The sequence below is a fragment of the Martes martes genome (assembly GCF_963455335.1).
Source record: "Martes martes genome assembly, chromosome: 2".
NCBI lineage: Eukaryota > Metazoa > Chordata > Mammalia > Carnivora > Mustelidae > Martes > Martes martes.
In genome coordinates, this window is record NC_137889.1 from 39,708,700 (window position 1) to 39,728,139 (window position 19,440).

The window sequence follows — 19,440 nt, forward strand, 5'->3', positions numbered from 1 at the left end:
GCCTTTCCTGTCTCCTGTGTCCTCAGAATTCAGATTGTCATGGGATTTTTTCCTTTCCCTGAATATTTAACCACACTCATGTCTTCCCAGTTGTTTCTCCATTCCACATTCTTATCTTGCTGAGCCTCAGTAGCCACTGACAGATATGAACTTTAAGTTGCCATGTTGATGTGGCCATTGCACATCAACCAGGGAGACTTTGGTAAGCCCAAGTTGCTTCCAGACCTGTCTATGGAAGGTGGACGTCTACAGTAGTCTTGTGTCTGCTGGTGATGCAAGTAGTAGTTGGAGGAGTGCTGTCCTGGGAGTTGGAAGACTTGGGCTCTGGCCCTTGTTCTGTCTCTATCTAAATTCCTAACCTGTCTTTCCATTCACTCATATGGAAAATGAGATTAGATTAAATAATTTACAACATGTATTTTCGGCTCCAAAAAACCCATTACTTGACTCCATGAAATCTTACTAATTGGCTCCTTAGATTAGTTCTTTGTGATCAGTTAGAATCTTCTTTACAAGAACAAATTGAAAAATAGTGAGGAGGCTGTGGAACTGGAGCAGGTAGAATAATGCTGAAATTCAGCAGTAGTGCTCACAGCATTGACTAGATGGAGAGCAAGTGGAAGGAGAGGCCATTTTCCATTCCTCCATGGTCTTTTTTTAGGCTGTGTACACAGGTTGACTTTTGTATTGTTCTTCCAGGAAAGCAACATCCACCAATTACCCCTTTTCAGTCTGAGTTGGTTGATAAGAAATACTTACTTTGAAATCCCAAATGCACTCTGCTAGGAAGATGAGCACAGAGACAGTAGGGCATTAGAATTTTCCTTCTTTTGGCTGAAGGAAGTGACTGATGGTTGTGACTTCTTTATCCCTTCTTAAAGGCCTTGTTTTTCACATGAAAGCAGAAGTGTGACCCAAAGCAGCTGAAATGAAACCAGAATGTAGGAGGTTAGAGTCCATGTAATTCTCTCTTGATTCTTAGTTATCCAGTGTCTGGATATTGTATCCCCTGCATTTAGAAGAGCTATTCTCTTCTTTTTGAGCCGAAGAAGTGTATAATTGGCAGTAGGGAACCTGTGGTTTTTCTAGTCCTTCACATTAGCTCTGTGGTTCTCATGTCACTTACCCATTTCTGAGCTGATTTTGTCTTTAAAATGAAGGAGTTGGGCTAGGCAGTACTTAGATTTTTTTCCAGAGCCATCGTGCCATGACCCTGTAGTTTTCCTCTTCATTTGTGAGGCCCTGAGAAAGGAGTGGCGGTGAGGGAAAAGGAGAGTGACAACAGTCAGATTCTTCTGATGGCCTGTGTAGAGCTTACACCCTCCTTGAAGGCAGAGGCTGTCTTTTTTTATTTTTGTATAGCACTAAGTCCAGGTTACCACGATGTTTTAAAATTGATTCTTCTTTTCAGTTAGTGTATTGATTTTAGAATTTATGAAGGCATCAGCTGTCTGAGGCTCTCTCTGTGAGGACAACCTCCCAGAAACATGAGAGGATTCTAGTATGAATTTTTCTTGTAGTGATGGCAGAAGTTTGAACTATATATACTTTCATGAGGAAATTATCTCCTTTCGCAGGATGGTAGAAACTTTTCTGTTGATCTCCCTTTCTGTTTGTTTTTTCTTCAACAAAATCCTCAAGGACATTCATCGTTCCCCAGATTGTAATAAGTGTCTGTTGGCATCCAGGTTGAAGGACCTGCTTGTGTTTTTGAACCCTAAGTGAGGTTTAGCAAGGGAACATCAGTGTTTCTTCAGGGAATTATTTGCCTTTGCTTTCTTTCTTTCTTTCTTTCTTTCTTTCTTTCTTTCTTTTTTTTTTTTTTTTTTTTTGCCTTTGCTTTCTTGCTAATGATAGTGCCAATCAAAACATTTGTATTCTGATTGATAAAGTTGAGTACATGCACTGAGTGGCTTATCAAGAATATTTTCTGGTCATGAGGAGGTCTGAAAATCTCCTTTCCCTATTTTTATTTTTTTCAGTACCACAGGCAACTTCAGAGTTGACACATTGCCCTGAGTTTAAAATACATCCTATCTCAGTGAGGGATGCCACTCTTTCCAGTCCCGGAGAATGCTTTGGTGTAGGCTCATACCACTGACTTAAGGCAAAGGTATCAGTAGGAATGGAGAGTTAACCTGTTGGTTAATCTGTTGCTTTTGGTTAGCAAAAATAGAAAGGATTTCTTTTATTTATATATGCTTATTTTATTCAAAATATTAGTTTCAGTATTCTCTCCTGTCAGACACTTAGACTGGGTTATAGTTCGATTTATTTGTGATTCTCTCTTCTGCTGTGTCCTAACTGATGTAGTAATGAGATCTGTGAAGCTTCACCTGAGGGAGAAGAGGGAGTCAGAGGGCTCAAGTAGCCCCAATTTTGTGTTACTGACATAACTAAGAGGGGGGTTGATGTGGTGGTTCCAGACCTCTCTTAGTTGGAAGTACCTGTCTCCTGAAGCCCTGCCCTGTACCCTGGAAGTGATGCCTGAGGATGAAGTTGCCACCCTGCCTATGTCTCTAATTCTGGGACCACAGACAGGGCCACGTCATTGGGATGGCACAGATGCCAAAGGCCCAGGGGGCAGCTACTCCAGCAAGTTGGAGGATTTCTCCAGCTTACTGCTGATATGACAGCCTCTCCTCTCCCTGTCCTCCTCAAGATAATATCTTTATAGATGTGCCAAGCTTCTATGAGTAATATAATCTCAAATCAGAATGGTAATAGTGAAAGATGCTGTTTACTTTTGAAGAAAAAATTCTAATTTACTAAATATAATTTTATCTCCTGATTTTTTTCTTCTTAGAATAAACTTACCTTCAAGTTAAAACTTTGTTCTATTTAAATAACAAGACTTTAGACAATCTAGACTAGTTTGTGAACTCCCATGACATGCTTTGAACCATCCAAGGCTGTGCATTCCTGGATTTGAATACAAGGCTTTTCCCACCAATTTGGAATGAACTGGTCATTGTAACCAGTTTTGTATGGGACAGTTGTTTCGGATCCTAACCCTATAATGACGTCATTTTCTTTATACCCAAAATAAATGCTGTGCAGACTAGATTATTCTGGAATTTGACTGCTCTATTTTTCTCCCAATTAAAATCTGTTGCAAAGGAGCCCTGCTAGTGAACAGTTTCCCTTATAAGTTATTGTTTTTGTGCTTCTAACTTTGCTAGTAATAAATCTTATTTTTCCATGAGAAAGCAGCCCGTTCTATTTAAGGTGGAGTAGGAGTTGTGGTTGAAATTGCAAGCACATCCAGTGTGTTCTATTTTGATTTTCTAGCTTCAGAGTATTCAGTAGAAATGGTTTAATCTCAATGTGGTTTGGGTTTAAGGGTATAGAAGAGTAAGAGCAGGATGCCTGGGTGGCTCAGTAGGGTAATAAGCCTCTGCCTTTGGCTCAGGTCATGATCTCAGGGTCTTGGGATCGAGCCTGGCGCCAAGCTGTCTGCTTCTCCCTCTCCCTGTGCCTGCCTCTGCCTACTTGTGATCTCTGTCTGTCAAATAAATAAATAAATAAATAAATAAATAAATAAATAAATAAAATCTTAAAAAAAAAAGGCTATAAATGGTGAATAGAAGGAGGATCATTATTCTATTTAGCTAAAATAAAGTGTACACTAAATTGTTCATACATAAGGGCTTGAATTACAGAAACTAGCAATCAGTAATAGAGTTCTCAAGTTTTTTATGGGACTTATGCATGTCTACCGCACATCATTTATATGAAAAAGAATAGAGGAGAGATCACCTTGTAGTAAATCCCACCTTCTTTAGAACTCTCTGAGGATTGAAGGGGAGCTTCCTTTACTTTCTTTCTATGACATCTTTGTATTTGATGAATAATTATCAGAACTCATAGTTTATCCTTGGGAAGCTACAACTCTTAGGTAATTATGGATATATTTATATGATTTAAAGAGTATTAATGCAAGTCTTGCTCTAAATATTTTATGTAGTCCCATTGAGCTAACTGCTGGATCTCTTTTAGGGCTAGAATTCTAAAGTATGCGATGGCTTAGAGTCACTTGTAGGGGTAAGAATCTGTTTCTTTATTTCAGGCGATTCATTTTCATAGCTCAAGCTGGCCATTTCCTGACAGTATTGCCCTGGGGGAGGGGGACCCTCCCTTTGTCCTTTGTAAAAGGACAGTAATACAATAATACTTCCAGAGGTGTTTCAGCTAAGGTAATGATCGTGAAGTGCTTAACACAGTGTGCAGGAATTGTCAGTTATCACCACCATCTTCACTGTCGTCATCCTCCTTATTAAGTCATTCTGTATACTTGAAAATGCCTGTATTTTCACTGTGCTTTTAATATTATTTCCATTAAGCATAAAGCTTAAATTAGCAGCAAGGAACATTATTGCATACTCATTTCCTTTCTACTCTCCTCTGTGCTTTGTACCTCTTGGTGTCCTTCAGTCAGGGGTGCTGGGTGAGGCTTAAAGCTATATCTCAAAGCTGCTATTAGAAGAGGAGAAAAATCCAGAATACAGAGTTCTTTGCATGCATCTTTTCAGGGAGAGGGAATTTCCAGTGCCTCTCACAGCAAGCACTTCATTGCATAAAGGGTAAAAAAAAAAAAAAAAAAAATAATGTCTGACTTCTTTGCTTACATTTTTAAATATGGTGAGTTTAATTCCTCATGCTGATATTTGTCTGTCTAGAACAATAACTTTCAGTTATGGGTCCCCATAATTCTTCTGATGATTTCAGTTTTTTTTTTTTTTAAGAATCTTTTTTTTTTTTTAAGATTTTATTTATTTATTTGACAGACAGATCACAAGTAGGCAGAGAGGCAGGCAGAGAGAGAGGAGGAAGCAGGCTCCCTGCTGAGCAGAGAGCCCGATGTGGGACTTGATCCCAGGACCCTGGGATCATGACCTGAGCCGAAAGCAGAGGCTTTAACCCACTGAGCCACCCAGGTTCCCAAGAATCTTTTTTTTTTTTTTTTTGATGATTTCAGTTTTTATTAACACCACAGCAGAGACAGCTAGAGTGTTGCATTAACAGTGGAAAAACAACATAGAAATTGAATATGTCCTTTTAAAAGTTAGAATAATATGAAAATTTGTGGGTCTCTGCCCAAGGAAAGTCCCATGCCTGATTTCATAATGTTCTGACATATGTAATATAAGAGGAAGACCTCTGTACCTTAACATTGTATTAGGCTTTCTTTAGTCAATGCACTCATTCTTTGATACATATTTATATCTAAAACCTTTGCTGCAGAGCTCTCATTGACTGAACATGAACAAAGTCTGTATATTAGTAAAACTATAAATTATTGTGAGATATAACTCATCTTAAAACTAAAGAAAAGATTTTATTTTTTTGAGGTTTTATTTTTAAGTAATCTCTATTCCTAATGTGGGGCTCGAACTTAACAACCCTAAGATCAAGAGTCATGTACTCTACCTGCTGAGCCAGCTAGGGACCCATAAAGAAAACATTTAGATTGCTGAAGAGATCAAAAAAAGATTTTTCCATTTAAGCCCATGGTGGAACATTTTTATGTCAAAAATAAACTACCTCTGATAGCCTACCTCTAAGCAGTCTCTGCAACACAGAGGGGTTATAAAATCATGTGAACTTTGGAACTGTGCAGTCTTGAGCTCCTTTGGGATAATGGTATGCTCTACAGAGTAGTTGTGGTTTTTGTTCAAGGAGCACTGGTTGTGGGTTGAATGCAAGTTGGTGTGATCCTCAGTCTCATTGTGTATCCAGCGGTAGGCTCCAGGTACTACTTCCTGGGATTCTAAGACACTTGAAATACTGACTAAAATGGGAGGATGGTGAAGTCCATCTGATTGTTGGTGCTGGAAACAGCAGAGAAGGGCTCTTCACTGCCTTTCTGCTCCTCCAGCTAGTAGCTACGGTGTCTTTATCAGCTATATACCTCCATTGGCCTTGAACATTCTACTTGCAAATAGAATAGGTTATAATTAAACAAAAGAAGGGGCCAGGGGCCCTTTGTTAGTTTATGCTTTTAAATTCATTTTGTCACCCTCATATACTGAGTCATATGGGGTTTTTCTACGGGTGGTGTGGCTCAGTGTAGAAGACTCTTCCTTCCCTGATCCTTCTGAGACTTCCTGAGAATGGTTCATGCCTGTTAGCAGCAAACAACTATCTCTTGAAAAACTTGAGAGAATTTGTCCATCATCATCATGGTTGAGTCACCCAGGCATGACTGGTTGATACCACCTGGCTGGGTGCAATCCAGAAAAGCCCACCTGCTCACCAGCATCCTTCTTTTTACCTAGTTCAAACAGTGCCTGCACTTCCGTTCTCCATTTCTGTGTGGGATCCAGGGAGCCCTTTCTCTTCATGGCAAGTAAGGGTGACTGATTCCTCCAATGTAGTGGGTTTTAAAACCGTGTGTGTGTGTGAGTGAGAGAGTGAGTTTAAAATAGACATTTTTAAAAACAGTATAATAAAGAACTCCCAGGTTTATCAGATAGTTGAAAGTGGAACTTGCTTTGTCTGAAGCTTAAACTGTGTGATACTGAATTCTACTCCAGGCATCGCCAGCACTCCTCAGGGGCTGCTTTCCAGAGTTGTCCTTGCTAAAAATACATAACGTATTTCTCCCTGCCCTTCCGTGCTATACACAAACATGCATACACACAGGAACACATATTAGCAAGCCGTAACAAGTAGGATGGTTTACTAAGCCACCATAAAGTTAGGTACTACCTAACTGCCTTAAGCATGAATTGCCACTCCTGGCTAGGTTTATCAGGCAGTTTAGGTTATAAACTTGATTTTTATCCAACAGAAATTATGAGACTACTTTTACTTTGCATCCCCTACTTAGGTTCTTGTTTTAGCACCTTTTAAGGAGCACATAGTACTCTAATAACCTTACCAAGTATAGTAGGAAAGTCCCATGCCTGATTTCATAATGTTCTGAGGGAACATAAGAGGAAGACCTCTGTACCTTAACATTGTACCAGGCTTTCTTTAGTCAATGCACTCATTTTTCGATACATATTTATGTCTAAAACCTTTGCTGCAGAGCTCTCATTGACTGAATATTAACAAACTCTGTATATTAGTAAAACTATAAATTATTGTGAGATATAACTCATCTTAAAACTAAAGAAAAGATTTTTTTTGAGGTTTTATTTTTAAGTAATTTCTATGCCTAATGTTGGGCTTGAACTTACAACCTTGAGATCAGAGTTGAGATCAGAGACTAATGCCTGGTGTAGAATTTTAGAGGCAGAAGGGACATTCATCCAGTCTCCCTTACACAAGACACATAGACACACATATACACACACACACAGAGTTGTACAGATGAATGAATATACTAAGGTTAAGGAAGTGATGCAGCTTGCTCCAAATTTCACCGCTAATGATGAGATGGAAAGAAGAATTCAACTCTCCTGCTGTTTCAGAATGTCTTCAACATGTCTCTCACATCTGACTGCTGTTTGTAAATCGGCCTTACCACACTGGCATCATAGACCTGTCCTAGGGAGGCAGGATAAGCAGTGTGTTGTCTTACGTAAGCCTGTCTGGATACACATCCCAGCTCTGGCATACTGCTCACTTGTGCCTCAGTTTTCCCGTCTGTCAAGTAGACATACTAATGATACCTACTTCATAGAGTTGATACGAAAATTAAATATACGAATGCCTGTTAAAGTCTCAGAACAATGCCTAGAACTGTGAAAGTGCTTAATACACATTAACTGTCATTTTTATCTGAATGCAGATATGCATTGAATGCCAGGGGAGAGAAATTGACTGCAGCCTGTTACGGATCACACCGAAATGTTTACCACAGCCTGGGCAAACCAACTAGGGTTCATTTAGTTCATTTGGCATTAGCAAAATATATACCAACCACCCAGGTCATCTGTGGAAGACCAACATGTTTGTCCTAAGTGTTTTGAGACATTTTGGCTTAGCCTTCCCTCCAGTACACACCTCCCCACCCCACCCTGTAACACAGGATTGACTGGGGGTCTGAGGCTTAGCTGCTGGACATGAGATGGCAGGATGTTTTCAGACAGAAGGTAGTTCTTGCTCTAAGCTCTTTAGGCTTATTTACTTGGCAGTTGCATTCCTTTGAATTAATGCAGAGTAGTTTTGTTTGAGACCCAGGGGACAAAGGGATGAGCAGTAGGATCCTTAAAGGCTCATGGGATGGTTACTTTTTACAAAGCATGAGCCATTATTTTGTTTGTTCATGTAATAATATAAATTATTATGTGGAACAGTATGTGGGAGGAGAGAGAAAAGTTTTTATGGAACGATGGCACTGCATTGTCTGTCTATGTGAATGATGTGGGTGAAATAACCACAGAGTATTGCTAAGTAACTACCACATCTGTCAGTCCACTGCCGTAGGCTGTGTGGGAGGCAGGGAGATACTGTGTGGAGCTAATTGTGTCATCACTGTGTCATGGGAGAGCTACAGTCAAGCCCAAGTCTTGCTTTGTGTGCTAAAATACTTGGAGGATAACCCCGTTGGTACTTTGAGCTCAGTGTTGAGTTGACTTACAGTGGGTGATCCCTGTGGTGAGTGGTGTGTTCTAGAACTACTGGAGCTGCAAAACCTTCCTAGGAAACTTGTTTTTCTCTGGGTGAGTAATCCTGGTTCCAGCTTACATTTGCAGAAGTGTTTCTTCTCCAAATAGGCCTCCTCTGTGACTGGCCACAGCCTGTCTGTTACTCCCTTTTCTTTGCTGTAGCAAACAGGCTCCACCTTTAAGGGCCATGAGTTGTATGAGGAAAAACAAACTCAAGGTGCTTTGGTGGAGAGAGAATTCTGTGAGGAAGGTGTACCTAGAGGAGCCAAGGAAGTTTGCCTTTTGACAAAGGAACTTTTTTTTTTTTTTAAAGATTTTATTTATTTATTTGTCAGAGAGAGAGAGAGAGCGAGAGAGAGCGCACAGGCAGACAGAGTGGCAGAGGGAGAAGCAGGCTCCCTGCGGAGCAAGGAGCCTGATGTGGGACTCAATCCCAGGACGCTGGGATCATGACCTGAGCCGAAGGCAGCCGCTTAACCAACTGAGCCACCCAGGCGTCCCGGCAAAGGAACTTTTAAAGGGAAACTTTGCTCTGTTGTTTTTTGGTCATGGAAAATTTTTCCTTTAAAAGTAAGTTAGATTTGTGTCTCAAAGATCAATGGAGAAAATGTGTTTGCACTAGGGATGTCTTTTCTGTCTGTGCTCTGGTGAGATAATAATGCAGGAAACCAATGAATTCACCAATTCGGACCACTTGTAAATGGTGTGCTCTTGAGTTAGGATGCTGGCATGCTTCCGTGGCTGCTCTTCTGGTGAAAATGAGGAGCAGTACCTTGGCTGCTTTTGAAAGAGCTTAGTACAAGAAGTGGTGTTTTGAGATTTAGTTCCGTTTTCAAAGACCTCTTCCTTTTGTTTGTTTTACAGTTGGTTTTTTTGAGTTATCTTCCATTCCCATTTGTATGGTAAGCCCATTTCCTTTGGGTCATTTGTAGAATATATAAAGACTGGCTGAGATTACTGCGAAACAAGGTCCAAGTTATATTTTTGAAATGATTTTAGCCAAAATAGGTTGTCAGCCACTGAAAGCTTATATTTGTTTTATCGAACATTATTATTTTAAAAAAGTTGAACTTTGGTTTGCATGTATTAAAAAAGTTTCCCTAACTCTTTGTAGTTTTTTTGTTGTTGTTTTTTTAAAGAGAAAGGACACATTTAGTGGATAATGGTACTTAGCTTTCCTAATCACAGAAATACTTTTGGAGAGCAGACGCAGACTATTTCCTTTCCAGGAAACCCATCTTCTAACATTTGTCAAGACTAGTAAGACAATGAAGTCCTTTGGATAATACTTTAGACTTAATGTTTCTTGATCACATCATGAAGCCATAGTTCTACATGAAATCAAAACTTAAAACTCTATAATTATTGGCAGAAGATTGTTCAGAATCTAAAAGCCCTGCTCAGGGCTGCCAGAGGAATACAGGTGTGAGTGTGAGCTTTGTCAGATGGCATTGTGTGATAACTGGTTAAGCCATATGATTCATTTGATAAGTGAGATAACTTAAAGCCATTCATAATTATGCTCTTTATTAGAGAGATTAGAGATCTTTGTCTACACAGGGCAGGCATCTAGAACAGTCCTCTATCATTTCATTCTCAGACTGGCCCTCCCTTGCACAGTGGCTGTCTGTCTGAAGTACAACACGACATTTTGAAGATAAAAATGAGTTGTTGATCTGATTGAGGCTAGAAGAGAGTCATCCTAATTTTTAACCAAGCTGGAGTACTTGAAAACCTTAGAGCTGACCAGAATGTTGTAGAGTTTCATCTCTCATTTCATTTAATATGCATATTTTATGGTCTTTTGGCAGTTAGTAATAAAGTGTTAAGAACAGTGATATCTTGGTAACCTAAGTAAGTGGTATGAAAATTAGGCCATTAGGATGGGGAGGCAAAGCATAGTCTGTTTCTTCCAGAGCCCACTCTGACTTTCACTGAACTTGCTCTTATTCCTCTTGAGCTCTATTTAGACAAACCTGGGTTTATTTTACCTGGGAATTTTTTTTTTAAGGTTTTATTTATTTATTAGAGAGAGAGAGTGAGCACAAGCCAGGGGAGGAGCAGAGGGAGAGGGAGAATCAGACTCCCCACTGAGCAAGGAGCCTGATGTATGGCTCCATCCTAGGACTCCAGGATCATGACCTGAGCTGAAGGCAGATGCTTAACTGACTGAGCCACCCAGGTGCTCCCTGGGTAATTTAGATGACATTAATGTGGAAGCATCTGTGCAGTTCATTAAAATATGGTATTATGGTATTGGCAAATATCAAGAAGACTTGTTTACCACAAAGCAGTGAAGAAGCTCTTGGTAGAGAGCTGGTCCCTGGTCTAACCAGTGTCCAAGAACTTGTTCATGGCTGATTCAAGAGCATCTCGCATTTGCTGTCTTCTACTTTCCGGACCTTGATTTTTGCACATGGAATGCTGTCCACTGGAGTTTTAAGATCATGTATACTATCTGTGTCTGCTACTGGTAGTATTATGTATACTACTATCTGGGCCTGTGTTTTTTGTTTCTGAGCATACTTCCCCACCCCCACCTTGAAGGTCTATATCCTAGTTCCTTTCTGTCCTGGATATGTAGCTAAAAGCCTTACCCATCAGATCAAACCAAGAACCAAAGAACTTAATTTTTTTTATTAGTTTCAGAGGTAGACTTTAGTGATTCATCAGTTGCATAAAACACCCAGTGCTGATTTGCCTCCCTCTCTGTTTTTTTGTTTTATTTTACTTTTCCTTCCCTTTCCCTATGTTCATCTGTTATGTTTCTTAAATTCCACATATGAGTGAAATCATATGGTATTTGTCTTTCTCTGACTTATTTCGCTTAGCATAATGCCCTCTGGTTCCATCCATGTTGCTGCAAATAACAAGAGTTCATTCTTTTTGATGGCTGAGTAATATTCCATTGCATACATGCATACACACACGTGTGCGCGCACACACACACACATATACACACCACATTTTCTTTATCCATTCATCTGTTGATGGATATCTGGGCTCTTTTCATAGTTGGGCTAATGTGTATATTGCTGCTATAAACAGTGGAGTGTATGTGCCCCTTCAAATCACTGTGTATGTATCCTGTGGATAAATACTAGTATATTTATAAATACATATAGTGTGTGTGTATATATATATATAGTATATATATTTATTTATATATTTCTATATATGTTGTATACTAGTAGTATAATTGCTGGGTCATAGGGTAGCTCTATTTTTCACTTTTTGAGGAACTTCCATACTGTTTTGAGGAGTGACTGCACCAATTTATATTCCTATCAACGCTTTCTCCACATCCTCGTCAACATCTATTGTTTCCTAGGTCGTTTATTTTAGCAGTTCTGACTGGTGTGAGGTGGTATCTCACTGTGGTTTTGATTTGTATTTCCCTGATGCCAAGTGATGTGGAGCATTTTTTCTTGTGTCTGTTGGCCATTTGTATGTCTTCTTTGAAGAAATGTCTTTTCATGTCTTCTGCCCATTTTTTGAATTTGTTTTGTTTTGTTTTTTCGGTGTTGAGTTTAATAAGTCACAGAACTTCATTTGAATGAAATGCACATGTATATTGGGAATCTAATTCTAAAAGGAAAGTATTTATCATTGAAGACAATTTCAAAAGTAAAGTATATATTCATTGAAGACAACTTGAAAAGCACAGAGAAGAAAACAAACAATCTACCACCAAGGAATTGGTACTATTTCCATACTGGCATATGCATTTTCATCGTGTGTGTGTGTGTGTGTGTGTGTGTGTGCATGCACACACATGCGTAGAATGTATCAAGTTTATTTAGATAGCATTTCCCCAAGTTTGGTGCAGACACTATTCATGGTATATGAGATATTATAGAAAATATGTGAATGAGCATGTTTCATTAATAGGTATATATTCTAATATGTATTATAAAATTATAACTAGCACATCAAACCTGTGATTTCATGGTTACAGTTACTGTGGAAGACCTTTAGTTGTTGGGAGTCATGAGCATCTCTTCATTGCCTCACTCCTTAGGTGATTTCACTAGGTCTTTAATCTAGCACTTCAGCAATCTTGTCAGCTCTACCTTCAAAATATATTAATAATTCAATTCTTTCACCATTCCAAATGCTATCATGTTTCAAATGGTCCAAGTCACAATGGTTTATTACAATATCCTTTTATCTAGTGTTCCACGTCTTTTTTCAATCTCTATTGGCTTTAATCTCAGAGCATTAGCCAGAGTCCATACCATGATGTATAAGTCCCTACAAAATATACCCCATACCTTTATGATCTCATCTCCTTTCACCCTTCTTACTTGCTTTGCTTCACTCACATTGGCTTCTTTGCCTTTCTTAGAACACACCAGACAGGTTTCTACCACTTACTTTGCCCTTGTTATTCCATCATCTTGGAATGCTATCTCTCAGTCTCATGGTAAGTCCCTTCACTTCAGGTCTTTCTAGTGAGCATTTACCTGGCTACCTTCTCTCTAAAATTCTAACCCTTTTCCCCACAGAGCCGCATATTCCCCTTGCCTGCTTTATTTTTTTCTCCCTAACCATGTCACTAACATACTGTATATGTTACTTATTTTAGTTACTATCACCTATCTCCTCACTAAAATGTAAGCTCCTCCACTAGGGAAGGGATTTTTGTCTGCTTTAGTCATTGTTGAATTTCCAGCATTTAGAATAGTTCCTGGCATATAGTATGCACTCAGTAAAACCTTGTCGAAAGAATAGGTTAAATAAAAATCATGAGCTGACTTAAGGAGTAATGTTAAGTGAATCAGTACACGTGGTGAAGGGATATATAAAAGTCATTGAAAGTGAGGAATGATACTTGAGAAATACTGATTTAAGTAATCTTTAAGTTAGTTTTTTGTGTTATTATAAGATAGCACTGTAGTAAATATTCTTTTTTTTTTTTAAGATTTTATTTATTCATTTGACAGACAGATCTCAAGTAGGCAGAGAGGCAGGCAGAGAGAGAGGAGAAAGCAGGCTCCCCGCAGAGCAGAGAGCCCGATGTGGGGCTCGATCCCAGGACCTTGGGATCATGACCTGAGCTGAGGGCAGAGGCTTTAACCCACTGAGCCACCCAGGCATCCCTGTAGTAAATATTCTTAAGTAATTTTTTTGTGCATGTTTATGATTATTTCCTTAAACTAAATGCTTAAAAGTATAATTTCTGGTTGTTAGGATATACAGCTTTTAAGGCTTACTGAAACAAGAAACTTTACAGTTTACATTCCTCCCTCCTGTATGAGTTGTTTCTATTTTCTCCCATATCCTGCTGTGCAGTTGTCTCAGTACTTTTTTATCTTTTCCAGTTGAATAGCTAAAAAAGCTATCTGAGCTTTAAGCTTAACCTATACTTCTTTTGTAACATATATATGAGCATTTTGTCACATGTTTATTTTTGATCTTTTTATCCTTTTTTGGGAATTGTTTGCCCATGTCTGTTTTGTCCTGGGCTGTGGGTATAGTGGACTGAAAACCTACATGAACTGGTTTTATTGGACTGATATCACAGGCACTCTGGTTTATCTTGAGGAATAGAATACAAAGGACAGTCATCCCTACCAGAGACAAGAACTGGAGAGTCAGCATCCCTCCCTTATCCTCACTCTCCTGCTTTTCTTTACGTCCTGCATTTCCCTTTCCTCTGGGCCTCCTTGCCCCCATAACTCTTTATTCCATCTGGCTTTGGCTTGTCATGTCACTTAGTTCAGCCCCTATTTTAACACGACCCTTCAGTTCAGGTACCCATCATCATCTAAGTGCCATGGGTATCTGTGTCCCAGATAACTAGGTGTGAGCAGTTGATTGGCTCAGTTTCACTCCATGTTCAGTCAGCTGAGATCAGGATAAGGGGTTGAGGTATTTGGGCTCTGTTCTTCCAGGCACTGTGGATGAAGCAGCTTCTCTAGGAGAGACACAGCAACTAGAATATTCAGCACAGTGTCTTTTACCCATTTTTTTATTTGTTGTATTCATTTTTCTCTTTTGGGTCCACAGAAGTCCTTTACATATATAGGCTAGTGTTGTCTTTATTTTATGGGTGTTTTTCTGTCCATTTATCATTTTTCTTTTGCTTGGTGTTTTTGCCGTGTAATTGAATTTGTCAGTTAAAATATGATTTCTGCTGGTGTAATGTTGATAAATACCTTCTCTATGAGGATTATACATTTAGCTATATTTTCTTCTAGTTCTTTATGGTTTTATTTTTTATGTGCCCCCTGGATTGTGTTAAATTTTAGAGGAATTTAAGAAATGAGTGTCTTTGCCATATTCATTCCAAGAGTATAGTCTTTATTTTGTACTCATTTTTTTTCTCTTAGCAAAATTTTGTAGCTTTGTTTTAGTTCTGTGCTTTTAAGTTCATTCCTAGCTACTTTATAAGTTTTTATTCTTACTATGCGGAGGATTTTTTCAGTTATGTTTTTTAATTGCTCATTCGTAGTTTATTAAAGCTATTTAAAAAATATTTTTGTTTTATAATTGACCACCTCAGGTGGGCTGGCTCATACTTTACTTGATACTTTTGGGCTTTACATGTGGAGATTATAAAATATAAGTAATTATCACTTTATTTCTACCTTCGTCTGTTCCTTTCTTCTCTTGGTAGGTCTTTCAGGATGTATAGGTTCAGATCCAGGTACAATGAAATATTTCCAACATAGGCATATTCCAACATTATATATAAATGTATAATAATACAACTATTATTATACTGAAATGTGGGGCATGTCTTTTTTTTATTTAAAGATTTTATTTATTTGCTTAATAAATAAAGAGAGAGACACAGAGTGAGAGAGGGGAATGCAAGCAGGGGGAGTGGGAAAGGGAGAAGCAGGCTTCCCCGCCACCCCCCGCCCCCAGCAGGGAGCCCAACATGGAGCTCAATCCCATGACCCTGGGATCGTGACCTGAGCCGAAGGCAGACGCTTAAATACTGAGCCACCTAGGTGCCCCTGGAGCATGTCTTATACTGTTGTGCTTTGTTGGGGATAATTCTGATTAGAATGCTCTGGGAATGTGTGAGTAAATGAAACTAGTGGAAATTGGGTCTTGCCCACCAGTTTTTTTCTGCTGCCTTGTCTTAGAGCCTGAACATTTCACTTGCTGCACTGTTTCTGGTCTAACCACCGCCTCTAGAAAATCCCTGTTAAAATGCACATATGATCACTCCCATTAACATATTATATTGTACTTGCTAATATAGCATGTCATGGATTTAGTTTTCTGATTGATTTAGTCTTTTGTTTCTGGTTTACTGTTATTACAGAAAATTGAGAAATACACCTTAAATGGAATAGAAGGTGTCTTGATGCTGATGTCAGCAGGAAACTTTGATAATATAGCAGCTGCATGCCTCCTAGCTTCCTCTTTTGCGGGCTCTGTATTCTGCATATCTCCCACTTCCACCCGGTAACTTCAACTGTAGTGAAGTTTAGCTATATTTTGTTCTTGTGCATTGGCCTGTCCTGTTCCCCCCCCCACCCCCGCCCCCATCCTTGTCCTCAGGGTCAACTTCAGTATCACTTTCTCCAGGAAGGCTGATTTCCTTAGACTAAGTTATGTCCCACCATGTATTCCTAATGCAAGTGGCATTTCCTTTAAAATAACAAGTAGTTTTTAGGGGCACCTTGGTGGCTCAGTCAGTTAAATGTCTGCCTTCACCTCAGGTCATGATACCAGGGTCCTGGGATCAAGTCCTACATTGGGCTCCCTACTCAGTGGAGAGCCTGGTCTCCCTCTCCTCTGCTACTCCCTTTGCTTATGGGCTCTCTTTCTCTCTCTCTCTCTGTCAAATAAATAAATAAATAAAATCTTTAAAAAATTTGTAATTTTAAAAATCATGCCTTTTAAAAATTGTTGTAGCTATTCAACTGTAACCTCATACTGCAGTGCCAGAGTGTATCTTTTATCTGCCTTATTGAACACTGTATCTGACATATAAAAGTTCTCACCCGATAAATGCTTCCTAAATTAATGATTAAAAGGGGAATGGAGAATTGTGCTTGGCATGCTTATCAGTGAGTTTATCAAGTAAGATAATGCAGGGAGCTGCCTGGATTAGCAACAGTAGTAGCAAGAGGGAAGTTGGTGGAGTTGAAAGAGGGTAGGGGCAGCATATGCCTATGTTGGAAGCATTTCGTTGTACCCGGATCTGAACCTGTGCAGAGCTGAAGGGAAGGCCTGTCTTCTGTTACTGGAGTCTGAGCAAAGAGTTTTGAGGAATTTAGAAGGCTGTTTCATATGCCGATGAACTCTGTATACCCTTGTGTACCCTTGGACATGAAAGAAAATATAACCCTGTACTTTATGCTTTTACCCTTTAATTTCTTTGCTCTCCAGGGTTGAAGTAGTGCACTCCTGGATTTTTACATCCTCTAAAATGGCAGACGACCTCATAAAGTTCAGGAACCCCACTTACAAGAAAGACCATAGTGAAGAAGCCAGAGTGAAGAAAGGCAACAGGAAAAACAGGAATGCCTATAAAAATGTAGTATTTGGTGCTCTTTTGTTGTCAAATGACAGGAAGGTTTGCTTTTGTGAGCCTGGATGGTACCAGTTTATGAAAATATTTCTAGCAGTGAGTAAAAAATTATCATACGGTTTCGGTGTTCTTTAAGTTAAACTTGTCTTCCTATGCTGCTCTTTTGTGTATTATCATATTCTACTATGGATTATGAACTGTGGTGTGCTTGGGTGGCTCAGTTGGTTAGGTTGTGATCTTGGGATCCTGGGATCGATCCCCAGGCTGGGCTTCCTGCTCGGTGGGGAGCCTATTCCTCCCTCTCCTCTCTCTCCCTCTGCCCCTTTTTTTCATGTTCTCAAATAAATAAATCTTTAAAAAAATAAATTATAAACTGTGAACTCAGAACTGAATATAAACAGGAAGACCCAATACATTTTTGGTTTTTATTTTCTGTATCTCATTTCTTTATTCATACTATGTCTTTCTTAGGCAATCTATTGTTTGACATAATGTTGAACTGGTATTAAAAATGAACACAGCAATTGAGCTGATTTTATATGAGATTACTATATGACTAATAAGCAAGTTGAGGCTGCGTATTTTGGCAGTTTAAGTTGTGGTTCTGTATTTCACCTCAGAGTAATTCTAGAACTGAACACTGGCTCAGATTTAATTAACCCTTTCACTTCACAGACAAGGTAGCTGAGATCCTAAGTGACTTATCTGAGGTCATGTGGCTTTTCAGCTTCAGGGCCAGACTAGTAATAGTAGCCACACTATTGTATGCACTTGTGGATGGTAACACTCTTACCTATTTTACAGAAGAGGAAACTGAGGTGCAGAAAAGGAACGTGCTCATCCTCACACAGCTGTTGCACATGAAGCCAAGATGTGAACCAAGGTCTGGGTCTCACATCCCTGCTTTTAACCACTGCGTTGTTTTGCTTTTCCACTCCAGTATTCTGTGCTGGTCACCATGCTGCCATGTAGCATTTTTTCAGCAATGCTGTTTCTCCAGTATTTGGTTTTTCATACCTGAAAGTGGTATCAGCTTTTCTCCAAGACATGCTCTGTCCTCAGAGCTAGTTGAGGTTGAACAGATCTGGTCTGTGATTAAGGAACCCTGAGACAGGAAATAGGTCTGCAAGCAGTAGGGCCAGTTCCCCGAAAAGATAAAGACAGCTTCTTCAGGGACAGTAGCTCAGGTTATGCTGTAGTCCTTTTATTTCTTTTCTCAACCATGGAATTCTTTAGTTAACTAATTTCTTTTTCCTCAAAAGCCAACAGATGAAATTTGTTGATGCTATAATAGCCAAGGGTGTACCGATACTTATAAATATTTATCTACCATAGATCACAGCAGGTAATTTCTGCTGGTATTCTTTGAAATGAATTGTAGTATGCATCAGTTCCATGTCCTCTTGGGAAATAGTTAAAAGAAAGGAGCTTTGGCACATAAAATTTGCTGCAAAGTGAGGCTTGCCACCAAATGGATCTGTATTAGATGTAGGCCACAGGGATTTATCATCAGGAATACCAAGTAGATCCTGAACACATTTTACTGAGCTTGTGGAATCCAGAGTCCACAGAGCCCAGAGGGCTTATTCATTCAATAGAAAATTGCTAAGGTTTGGTGTTTCTAGAGCTTTTTTTTTTTTTTTTAAGATTTTATTTATTTATTTGACAGACAGAGATCACAAGTAGGCAGAGAGGCAGGTAGAGAGAGAGAGAGAGAGGAGGAAGCAGGCTCCCTGCTGAGCAGAGAGCCCGATGCGGGGCTCGATCCCAGGACCTGGGATCATGACCTGAGCCGAAGGCAGAGGCTTTAACCCACTGAGCCACCCAGGCGCCCCTCTAGAGCTTTTTTGAGGGAAAAATGGTTGTGCTTTTTGCCAGTCAGGTCATGTAAGATGGTAGCCTTTTAAAAATTTTTGTTTATAAAATTATGATTTATATTAAAAATTTTCTCTCAAACTTTAGAGTGTCTTTTAATTCATATCCTATATGTTATTTTATTTCAAGACAGAATTAAAGAAGTACCCTTTTAGAGGTGGGGCAAAAATGCTGTGAGATTACAAAGTCAAGTCATTTGAGGGCTTGGATCAGCTGTATAGAGGCATTTGTGGTGAGCCTGGAGGAATGAGTAGATTTCCAGATGCTAGAGAGGACGAAGCACACACTTGGAGCTAAGGGAACACTAACCTGAGCAAAGGGTCTGCATAGTGTACAGGGAAAGATGCAGTGGAAACTGAGGCTAGATACTTGACCAGCTGATACTGAGAACACTGTGCTAGGAATAGTGCAGTGAACATCATGCTGAGGAGCTAGGCTGCTATTCTGTAGGCTTTGGAAATTTTTTTAAGAGAATGATACCCATCCTGATAGTAGGTGACCTCTGGGTGA

At 39.4% G+C, this 19,440-nt stretch overlaps 1 protein-coding gene across 2 annotated transcripts in view; it reads left to right on the top strand.

Annotated features, from left to right (window-relative positions):
* The window catches only part of PSD3 (pleckstrin and Sec7 domain containing 3), a 536,900-nt gene that overhangs the window by 156,047 nt on the left and 361,413 nt on the right, over nt 1-19,440 (top strand). The window contains exon 1 of one of the 2 annotated variants that reach the window (XM_080796196.1): nt 8,424-8,612. The exons of the other annotated variant lie outside the window; for it this stretch is intronic. The gene's annotated coding sequence lies outside the window, so the exon portion shown is untranslated. Of the gene's footprint in view, nt 1-8,423; nt 8,613-19,440 lie in introns of those variants that run through there. 2 annotated transcript variants of the gene reach the window in all.